This window comes from Mustela erminea, chromosome 13 (assembly GCF_009829155.1).
Source record: "Mustela erminea isolate mMusErm1 chromosome 13, mMusErm1.Pri, whole genome shotgun sequence".
Lineage (NCBI taxonomy): Eukaryota > Metazoa > Chordata > Mammalia > Carnivora > Mustelidae > Mustela > Mustela erminea.
Genome location: NC_045626.1, coordinates 36,423,395 through 36,434,844, shown reverse-complemented (window position 1 = coordinate 36,434,844; position 11,450 = coordinate 36,423,395). Strand labels below are relative to the sequence as shown.

General features: G+C 47.1%; 1 pseudogene; it reads right to left on the bottom strand.

Annotated features, from left to right (window-relative positions):
* Nucleotides 1-4,716: 4,716 nt before the first annotated feature.
* LOC116571480 lies at nucleotides 4,717-11,118 on the bottom strand (annotated as a pseudogene).
* Nucleotides 11,119-11,450: the final 332 nt, after the last annotated feature.

The following is an 11,450-nucleotide window of genomic DNA, read 5'->3' as shown; positions in this document are numbered from 1 at the left end:
CCACCCGAAACCTGCGCGTCATGGACCAGGACTGTGAAAGCCTGATGAGCAGTTTGGCTCTAGCTGGCCTCACTGGAGAATCCTGACTGAGGTCATCTGCTTTGGCGACACCACCGTCCCGCCAGCAGCAGTGATCTGCTCCCACAGCCTGACGCCCCATGGAGGGGAGCCTGTAATCTGCCAGTCCAGAGTCTTTCCCGTAGCAGGCCCAGTGGCCAGGCCACGGGCAACAGCTCAGAGCCAACAAACACTCAACAGAGGTTATCAAGGGGAGTACCGGCCAGGGAGACAGGACTGTGGCAAGTTCTGCCCCGAGGGCTCAATCAGGATCACTGTCATATGAGGTGAGACAGAGTCGTGCTGTGGGGGCCATCAATGTAGCCAAACCACCGGGGAGCCAGGTCCCGGCATTTAGGGGAGTCTTTGTGAATCAAGGACTCCATAAAGTCAGTGGCTTCGCTTTAGGGGACGAGGTGGGGGGCACTTTTTCCCGGTTAAAGCATTGCTGCTGCTTGATATAAAACAGACATTTGGTAAGGCCAGTCCTATGGGCTCTTGAATGTCATTCCCATGGAACAGAGAGGCCTGCTGGGCTCCTCTCACCTTCTTAATCATTGAGTCTGAGTGGATCTGCCCCAAAACATGGGGATGTCCGGCTAGAGAGTTCCAAGGCATCCCTGGGTAAGCATGCGGTTTCAACAAGAGCTTGCTAATAACATCCTCAAATTAAGGAAAGTGTATTTGGTATCTTGTCCAGCAGGTGGCGCTGTGACACTAAGAAATGCCCCTAAGTAATACGGCAGCCATTAAATCTTGGATGGAAACCAATTTCTCTTTTTATTGCTGGAATTCTGTATTGTTTCTCCTGGACCACCAGGGATGGTTTAGGGAGGAAAGGGTGAAGGGGAGGATACAGTGTACATGAACCACTAGCATTTCTGTCCATGCAGCAATTCCGAATGGGAGAGTCCTCTCTGACCCGGACAGAAGGGAAAACACAGAAAGGGAACTCAGGGATCTTTCTAGCCTTCATCGGTGGGGAGCCACAACACTACAGTGGGTGGCCCACAGAGCCCCGCCCACAAGACCACTGGGGCTTTTCTTCCCTACCTTCCATCAGTTGGATTTAGGAGGCTTTTTGCTCTGCGAGAACATGGATTAGAGTCTAACATGCACACAAGTCAGGGACTGCAGGGACACGGGTCCTTAACATCCGAAGCCCAGGCTATCCCCCAGCTGGGAGCATAGGGAGTGGTGGAGGCTAGCCCAGGGAGAACAGGTGAAGCAAACAAGATCAGCTTCTTTTCTCCCTTCCTTCAGGGTCTATACCTGAGCATGGGCATTTCTTCCTTCTGAGTTCTGGTACCAGAGCCCTGCAGCTTCCTCCCCTCCACTGGCCACCACATTCCAACCTGCCATCTTCCCTGCCCTGGACACCTCCATGCCCAGTTTGCAATCTTGGAGATATAGGGGAGCAGATGTGCAAGGACCATCTTCCACACTAAAAAAAACTATACAACAGAATGATGTCAAAAATACATTAGAAAACTTAAAATGGAATACTAAACACAAACCAACAAAGTTTAACCCAAAGGTAGGAACAGAGAAACAAACATGAAAAATAGAGGGGGAAAAAAGAAATAATAAAACGGGAGATCGAGATCCAAATATATCAATAATTACATTAAATGTAAATGAAGTAAACACACCAATTAAAAGATTGAGGTTGACAGCACAGATTTTTAAAGAATTTATTTTTTAAATCTTTATTTATTTGACAGAGAGAGAGAGAACAAGTAGGCAGAGAGGCAGGCAGAGAGAGGGGGGAAGCAGGCTCCCTGCGGAGCAGAGAGCCCAATGCAGGGCTTGATCCCAGGACACTGAGATCATGAGATCATGACCTGAGCTGAAGGCAGGGGCTTAACCCACTGAGCCACCCACCCCAACAGCACATATTTTTAAAAAATGACCCAAGTACATACTGTCTAAAGAAACTCTTCAAATATTATGACAGAGGTAGGGTAAAAGAAAAAGAGTGAAAAAAACCCTGTAACTTGGAAGCCCCAACCAAAACAAAGCAAGCTTTTGACCATATGAATATCAAAATAAACTTCAGAGCAAAGAAAATTATAAGTTAAAGAGGGACATTATATACAGACAGAACAATCAATTCACTGAGAAGGCATAATGACAGTTCTAAATGTTTAATACCCAAGATTAATTCATCAAAATATAAGAAGCAAAACTTGCAAGAGCAGAAAAGGAGTAGATACATCTACCAGTGTACTTGGAAACTGCAACCATCCTCTATATCATTATCTAGAAATGAAAGACAGAAAATTAGCAAAGACAGAACTGACCACCACCAACAACTAACTTGAATTAATTGATATTTATAGAACACCACACAACAACGGCAGACTACCAAGATAGACCACACCATGAGTCATAAATCAAACCTTAACAAATTTAAAAGGATTTAAATCATACAAAATACACTTTCTGACTATAATGGAATTAAACTATAAATCAATAACAGGAGGATAACTGAAAATTCTCCAAACACTAGGAAAGAAATGACACACTTTTTCAAAAGAAATCTCAAAGGAAGTTAGAAAATATATTAAACTGAAAGAAAATTAATCTAAAACATATCACGGTTTGTGGGATATAACTAAAGTGGGAAAGGAGTTTACCACATTAAATGCTTGTATTACAAAACAAGGAATGTCTCAAAGCAACCATCCAAGTTTCTGTGTAAGAAACTGTGTGGGAGGAGGGGGTAAAATAAACTCAAAATAAGTACAAGGAAGGAAATAATGAAGAGCAGTTATTAATAAAATTGGAAACAGAAAAACAAAATCAATGAAACCAAGAAATGATTCTTTGAAAGACCAATAAAATTGATTTTCTTTACTCAGACTAACGAACAGAAAAAGAAAGAAGACAGAAATGACCAAATCAGGAATGAAAAAGGAAATATAACTACAGATCTCAGAGACATTAAAGCAATAATTAAATCTCTGTGCAAATGAATTTGGAAAACTACACGATATGGACCAAATTGTTGAAACCCACAAACTACTAAAACTTACCCATCACAGAATAGGTAACTCAATTCTAAAACATTCTCATCACCCAAAAAAGAAATCCTGTACCCATCAGCAATCATTCCCATTTACCACCCCCCCAACCCGCCCCCAACAAACCTCCAGCCCTAGGGCACCATTAATTTACTTTCTGTCTCTATGGGTTTGCCTATTCTGGACATTTCCTATGAATGGAATCAAACAACATGTAGTCTTTGTGACTGGCTTTTTTCTTTTACCATAATCAAGGTTCATCCATGCTGTCATGTGTTTAAGTCCTTCAGTTCCTTTTATGGTTAAGTAATGTTCCATCATATGGGTATACCACATTTGATTGATTAGTTGATAAACCTTTGGGTTATTTCCACTTTCTGGCTGTTATAAATAATATACCTACAAACATTCGTATGTAAGTTTTTATGTAGACATGTTTTGATTGCTCTTGGGTATATTAGGAGTGGAGTTGCCTGGTCATATGATAACTGTCTATTTGTCTTTTTGAGGAACTTCCAGACTTTTCCAAAGTATCTGTACCATTTAGACTCCCACAACAGCATATAAGGGGTTCCTTACCTTTTTTTTTTTAAGATTTTATTTATTTATTTGAGAGAGAGAGTGAGAGAGGCCATGAGAGGGGAGAAGGTCAGAGGGAAAAGCAGACTTCCCATGAAGCTGGGAGCCCAATGTGGAACTTGATCCTGGGACTCCAGGATTATGACCTGAGTTGAAGGCGGCCACTCAACCAACTGAGCGGCCCAGGGGCCCCATATTTCCTCTTTTTAAAAATTCTAGTCATCCTAGTGAATGTGAAGTAGCATTCCATTGTGATTTAAATTTGCATCCCCCAACCCATGGCTAATGATGTTAAGGCATCTTTTTATCTGTTTATTGGCCATCTGTAATCCTTTTTGGAGAAGTGTCTATTTCAGATACTTTGCCTGTTTTAAAATTAGGTTGTCTTTTTATTATTGAATTTTAAGTGTTCCTTATGTATTCTAGATACAAATTCCTGGTCCAATATATGATTTGTAAGTACTTTCTTCTGTAAGTTATCTTTTTACCTTGTTGTGGTATCTTTGAAGCATAGAACTTTTTAATTTTGCTGAAATTTGTTTTATCTTTTTTTCTTTGGTTGCGTGTGCTTTTGGTGTCATATCTAAGAATGCTTGTTCTAATACAAGGTCATAAACATTTATATCTATATTTTTTTCTTAGAGGTTTTTTTGTTTGTTTGTTTGTTTTAGGTTTTTTTGTTTTTGGTGGGGTTTTTTGTCCACATAAAAGCTCTTGGCTTTTGTTCGGTGGGTTTTTTGTTTTTGTTTTTGTTTTGAAAGATTTTATTTATTATAGAGAGAGATCATGAGCAGGGGGAGGGGCAGAGAGGGGAGGAGCTGGGTGGGAGGTAGGGACAAGCTGACTCTTCTGAGGGCTAAGCCAGACATGGGGTTTGATCTCATGACCCTGACATCTTGACCTGAGCCGAAACCAACAGTGGGCTGCTTAGCCGACTGAGCCACCTAGGCACCCCCAAAGTTCTTAGTTTTTTAGCCCTCTCATGAAAAATCTGCAGTCACCACAGATGAAGTCCCTGCAGAATCTTTACTCCTTCTGTTGTCCAGTCTCCAGCTCACTCGTTGCCAGCACTAACACTGGCATTCGCAGTCCCCCTGACTTTGTTCCGTTCTTAAGTTCCTTTCACTGTTCTCTTGAGGTCTTTTTCCTCTCATACAGGGCATGTCTTGCAAGTCTATGTTTGGGTTCATTTTTCTTTGCATAATCCAAAGAATCCTAAATCATGCCAAAGCTAGTTGTCTTGCCACCCCCAAAATGGTTCTGAATCCAAATACAAAGATGACATCTGGTGTGGTCTTGCACACGTCGGCCAGTTTTTCCTGAAAATCTGTCTTAGGTACTGTTGCCTTTCTGGGTGAAGAACTTCAACGACTATCTGTTTCCGCAGAAGTGGTCGGTGGGTCCTGAACTTCCTGGTCTGAATAGTTACTGTGTCATTGATGGTGGCCAAGCTTCAGGCAGCTGGGCAGGAAAAGAGAGCTTTCTAAGAGTTTCATCATTTGAGCTCTAACATTTAGGTTTTAGGATCCATTTGAGTTAATTTTGACATGTGTCTGGCTTGAGGAAAGGACCTTTGTATATGAATATCCAGTTGCTAAAAAGACTATTCTTTTCCCATTAAATTGTCTTGGCACCCTTGCTGAAAATCTATGGACTATAAATATGAATTTTTTTTTTGGACTCTCAATTCTATCTAATTGGTCTGTATGTCTATTCTTATATCGGCACCACACTTTTTGATACTGTAGCCTTGTAGTAAATTTGAAATGTGCAAGTCTCCCACTTTGTTCTTTGTTTCGGTTATTGCTGGTCCCTTGCATTTTCATATGAATTTCAAGATCAGCTTATCAATTTCAACTGAAAAGGCACTTGGGAATATATAGAGATTGTGCTGAATCTGCTGGTTAGTTAGGGAGTATTACCATCTTAAAAATACTAAGTCTCTGGGCGTGCCTGGGTAGCTTAGTCATTAAGGGTCTGACTTGCTTTTGGCTCAGGTCACAATTTTATGGTTGTGAGATTAAGCCCTTCGTCGGGCTCTGTGCTCAGTGTGAAGTCGGCTTCAGATTCTCCGCCCCCGGCCCCTGCTGCCCCTTTGCGCTGCTCAGGCTTTCTCTCTCAAATAAATAAATAAAATCTTAAAAAAAATATTAAGTCTTCTTTATTTATTTAGGTTTTCTTTAATTTCTTTCAATAATATCTTATACTTTTCAACATTCATGGCTTATACTTCTTTAATTAAATCTATTCCTCTTTTTTTTATGCTATTTTTTTAAAAGATTTTATTTATTTATTTGACAGAGAGAGACACAGCAAGAGAGGGAACATAAGCAGGGGGAGTGGGAGAGGGAGAAGCAGGCTTCCTGCTGAGCAGGTACAGTGATGTGGGGCTCGATCCCAGAACCCTGGGATCATGACCTGAGCCAAAGGTAGATGCTTAATGACTGAGCCACCCAGGTCCCCCTGTAGTTATTTTCTTAATTTCACTTTTGGGTTATTCACTGCAAATGTATACAACTACAATTTTTTTTTTAATCTTGTATATACAGTTCATATTTTTTGGTGAATTAATTTTGTATTTTGTAATTTTGTTGAGCTCATTCATTAGCTTTCGTTTTTGTTTTTATTTTTATTTTTAAGATTTATTTGTCAGAGAGAAAGAGAGAGAGCACACGTGCATGCACATAAGCAGGGGGAGCAGCAGGCAGAGGGAGAAGCAGTCTCCCTGCTGAGCAAGGAACCCAATGCAGGACTCCTTCCCAGGAGCCTGGGATCATGATCTGAGCCGAAGGCAGACGCTTAACCGGCTGAACCACCCAGGTGCCCCAATTAGTTGTTTTTAGTGCATTCCTGAAGATTTTGCCTATTCACGATTATGCCGTCTGCAAACAGATAGTTGGAGGGAAGAACCCATAAAATAGTGCGTGTGTCTGGGACACAGCGAGCTCTCCCAGGTGACAGCTTGTCTCACGCTTCCTCGTTAGTTGCTGTTCCCCTCCTCTGCAGTCAGTCCCCTGCAGGCCATCCCTGCCTGGCTGCATTCCCAAGAGCGGAACAACATGGATGCTGACCTGCCTGCACCAATTTACTCCAAGCCCTGAGCACCACGTTCAGCCCCCTCATTGGCCCCGGCCCTGGTCTCTTCTCCCAGGCGGAAAGCCGTCCTAGACCCAAACGGTGCCCACCCCCATGTGTGTCCCCAAACAGAGAAAGGACAGAAGTGGAGGTTTCCCAAGGTGGGGCATCCCCGTGTGGGTCCTGCGGGGAGGGGGCCCTCTGAGGGGGAAGGAGAGATATGGAGAGAACACACCATAGCATGGGGTCCTTCAAACCAAACTGTGAATGATCCAAATAAACCGAAGTAAAAAAAAAGCTCCATAAAGGCTAACTTTATATTAAAATTATAGTAGCTAGGCATTCTACCTCTCTGTAAATTATACAGCTGCAGAGCAGTCTCCCAACACTCCACACATTTCTTTTGCTCACATGGGCCGGGCCTGGTCCTGCCAGGACTACGCTCCTACCTTGAGGTGCCCACAGTTCAAGGACAGAGATAAGGAGAGCTGTGCCAGGTGGGCTTTGAAGGAAGTAGCTCTTACACTGCTCTGGGAGTTCCAGAGGCTTTCCAGCGCACAGTGTCCTCTTAGTTGAGGGGTCAAGGGTCCCCAGGGCCCTTGGATACACCTGGGTTCCCTGACTGCTCCCAGAGTGGGCCCGGGCCCTGATGGAGACAGATGCCCAGCTGCCTCTGGGAAGCAGATGGCTTCACCCAGCACGAGGCCAGGCTCCTCACCGAGCTCTGCCCTCACTGCCTGACACTGTGTCCCCTCCACACGCAGGATGGGGGCTGGAGCCAGTCAGTCCTCCCACCGCAGCCGAACGTCCACAACCACCCACCACCTGTGCCCCTTCTTCCCAGCCTCTGCAAAGCCAGGGCACTAAGACCTCCTCCATGGGGCCACTGGGAGGGTGAGGCTGGCACGGGGCACAGCATAAGGGCTCAGCAAGGGTCTCTTACCTCCCTGCCTCCCTCCTGCATCGGGTGGGAGCTTTACCAGGGCAGTTCACCTCCTCTGAGTCAGGTGCTGTGCTTGCCCCCTCTGGAGGAGGGTCTCCTTCAGTCCGTGAGTGGGGGGCCCACACTGTGCCCTAGTCTGGGGGTAAGGCCAGTGTCCACTGCTCTAGAGCACTGAAAGCAACAGGTGGGGGAGGGGAGGCCACGGGCGTGGACTCCGCCCCAGTGGGAGCCCCAGGTCCACCCCCAACCCACCTCGTACCTCCCCCCCGCCCCAGGTAATCACACAGCTGCTCTCCACCAACACAGGATTGCCAGGATTGCTCAGAGATATTGTTCCCCAAGTTGGAAAAAAAAAAAAAAAAAAAACCCAAACCAAAAAAACCCAATGCTATTATGAGCAGAGTCTATTGAAAGACAGGCTGAGAGCATTTTGGAGATGCATTGCTGTTAGTCGGTTTTATGGCACATTTGCATTTAAATAGATTCTTTAACTCTTTTTCTGAACTTCACAATAATACAGCCTTAAAATGCTGACTAATAAAGTGGCGTGTGCTTAATTTTCGCTTTAATTTTAACACTGATACATTGTCTTAATCGTAGCCTTTCTGACTCAAACGACACTTGCAAATGCAAGTTTTAAATTTGTTTTTTCTTCTTTTTGGTTAAAAATCAGACAGTTTCAGGATCTGCGTTACAGAAAAGGTGCTGGTCCAGCTGTCCCAGGTCTGAGCTCTTCCTGAAAGTCAGCGGGTCGTGTCTCCCACCCCCTGACCTCAGCGAGCTGCAGCCTGCGGCCTGGCAGCTCTGCCAGGAAGGGCTCCCCAAGCTGAGAGCCACACTTGTCCTCAGCCTCAGCCAGTAGCCTACTCGGACTGGCTCGGACGGGCTCGGACCATGTCTCAAGAGCTGAGGATTACATTTTTAGAAGTTCTGCGAGCCAGTTCCTCAGCCATCATTATTAAAAATTATATCATGTAAACTTCTAAGTAAACAGAATATACTAAAAATGAAGGTAAAATATACTCAAAACTCATTACTTCATTCTGGTTTTATTACTATCTGTGTCCTTGGGCTCATTCACATCCGTGGCAGAAGGCCCTTATAATGGTTTTCAGTGAGGTTATGCTGGTGGCTGAAAATTGGCCCCAGTGGGAGCATTTATAAACCAGGCCCCCTTTTTCTCAAAGAGGCATTTGCTAACCGTGTACTAGCACACGGCCCAGCCCTGAGTAACTAGGGGCCTTCTCTCTGTTTTGTTGTCAGCCCAGGGCCAGACAGCTCCAGGTGGCCTCCTCCCAGAACAGTGGTTCTTAGCATTCCAGGGGTGGCTTGGCCTGTGCCAAAGGCCTAGGTGATTTCTCTCGATGCAGCCCAAAGCAGCAGACAGAAGCAGCTGAATGAGACTGCTAAGGGGGTCTGCCCTGTTCCCTGCATACTCCCTCACTCTCCGGACTCGGAGAAAACTCCCCACAGGGATCTCTGCCCACTCCTCTCCTTCAGCTTGGGACCCACCTTGCTGGGAGCTACGTGAGGGCCTCAGGCCCAGGCCAGTGCTCTGATCCGGATGGCCTCCCAAGGTTCTGGCCTCCCACCTGGATGGCAGCAGCAGCATCTCACTGAGACCTCAGCTCCTTCTTCGGTCTTCTTCTCACGGGGCCCTTGTGTTGGCCCTGCTCTCCTCCAGGACCCGTACTGGCTCCCTGCTCCCTGCCCCAACCCTCAACAACTCTCCTCTCTGGCTCTCAGGCACCCACCCTACCCTGCAGCCCAGTCACGGCACTTACCATGAGGGGCTTCAAGAGAGGGAGCGTGAGGAACACCTCTGCGTATAGGAGTTGGTTAAAAAAGGAACAAATGCCCATTCTGACATGACCGAAGCAAAGCATTCTTTGCGTCAAAAGAGAGTCGTTGAAATGGTCCCAGATGCCAATTGCCAGACTTTTCCACCCCGTGGCCTCCTCTCCTCAGGGCCCACATGAAGGCCAACACCACCTCCCAATCCTTCTCCCCTTGAAACAAAGGATGAGAAAGGCAGCTAGACAAGAGGCACCGTATCGCTACCATGTTCCAGGGTGGGATGCCAGCCCGTGATGCAGGACTCGTCCAAATGTCCTGCGACTCTCATCCACACACTCATCTAGGGAATAAAAGGCCAAAAGTTGGGTTGCCCTTCACCTTGAGTACAGAGCGGGGCTCTACCAGAGCCCTTGCAGAGCTTGATCAGCATTCTCTGTGGTTTGGGGGGCACCACAGACACATGTGCAGCACCCGCCTGGAAAATGAGCAAGTGAGAGGCAGGCTTGCCACCCTCTGGGTGACATCAAAGCAGAGTGAGCTGAGTTTTCAAGGATGACCAGAAGTGAGAAAAGCCTAGAAGATTAGGGAAGGCATCAGGAGCAGGAGGAGCAGAGCACAAGTGCAGAGGCTCCAGCGGAAATGGTGCGCTCCAACCTCAGGGGCCCCCCCAGGCTGGCGGAACAGCAGCGGGTCTTGCCAGCAAGAGTGCGAGGTCCTGGAGAAGGCGCCCCGGGCCCGGTCAGCACCCTGCCTCCTCAGCCCCTCTCCCTCCTGCTCCGTCTCCCATGCCAGCCTCCCCAGGGCCACTTCATCTCTCTGTGTCCCCTGACCTCTCCAGATTTTAATCCCCGCTGTGCTGTGACAGCTGTCCGTTCAAATGCCACCTCCGGGCTCCTCCCCCTTCAGACCTCCACCGTACACCTTCAACCAACTTTTCCAACACGATACATCCGACTCTGAACTCATTATTTTTCCTTCGAAACTTGTTCCGTTTTCCTCATCTCTCTGATTCACAACACCATCCTTCCAGCCGGAAGGCAGGGGCTTCCTCTGTCCACATAAAATGTATCCCCACACCTGGCTGGCTGCCTGTCCAGTGGTCACTTAAGTCCAGTCATTTCTCGCCATCTCCAGTGCGACCTCCCCTTCCAAACAGCCAGCATCAGCTCTGAGCCCGATGCCTGGCCCTCAGCTGTCCCCTGAATCCTCCACTCCCCATCCCTTATCCTTCACAGAGTAGCCAGCATGATTTTTCTGAAAATGTAAACCAAACGGTATTACTCCAAGGCTGAAACCTTCCAACGGCGTCCCATGGCACCCAGAATTAAAGCTGCAGCTCCACCATGGCCCGGGAGGCCCTGTGTCTGGGTCCTTTCCATGCTCCAGGTTCATCACATGCCCTCCCAGGGCCCCAGTGACCCTGTCCTTCTCTGCCCTCACCGTGGCACACCTCTCCTGACCGGGGATTTTTGCACACGCTGCTCTTCCCCAGCTCTCATTCTTCAGGACACAGCTTAAATCTCTCCTCCCTGGGGACAGCTTCCCTGGTCTCCTCACTGCCTTCACAGAGATGTCTTCCCTCTTCCCCCACCCCCGCCCCTTACCACCCCCGTGCTCGGTTTTCTTCACAGTTCCTTGCATTTTGCGGACCTCTCACGCATCCCTGCCAAGGATCCAACGGCGGTACGGAGAGCTGTCCTAGGTGCTGGACACCCAGCTAGGAAAACCCTGGGCCTCCTTGCCTCCAGGAGTCCAACCCCACCCTGCCCTTCATTCTGCCCATATTCAGGGGCCACCACTGGGGTCTCCCTCTCCTTCTGACACCCATCTTCCATTTACCTTATCAGTGGAGGGCATTTCCATCCCCTTCCTTGCATCAACAGCAAGACACCTCCCTGTCCCTACCCAGGACCAAATCTGACCTCGTAGCCTCCAGCAGCCCCCCAACAAGCTGCCTAGCGAGGTGGCTTCTG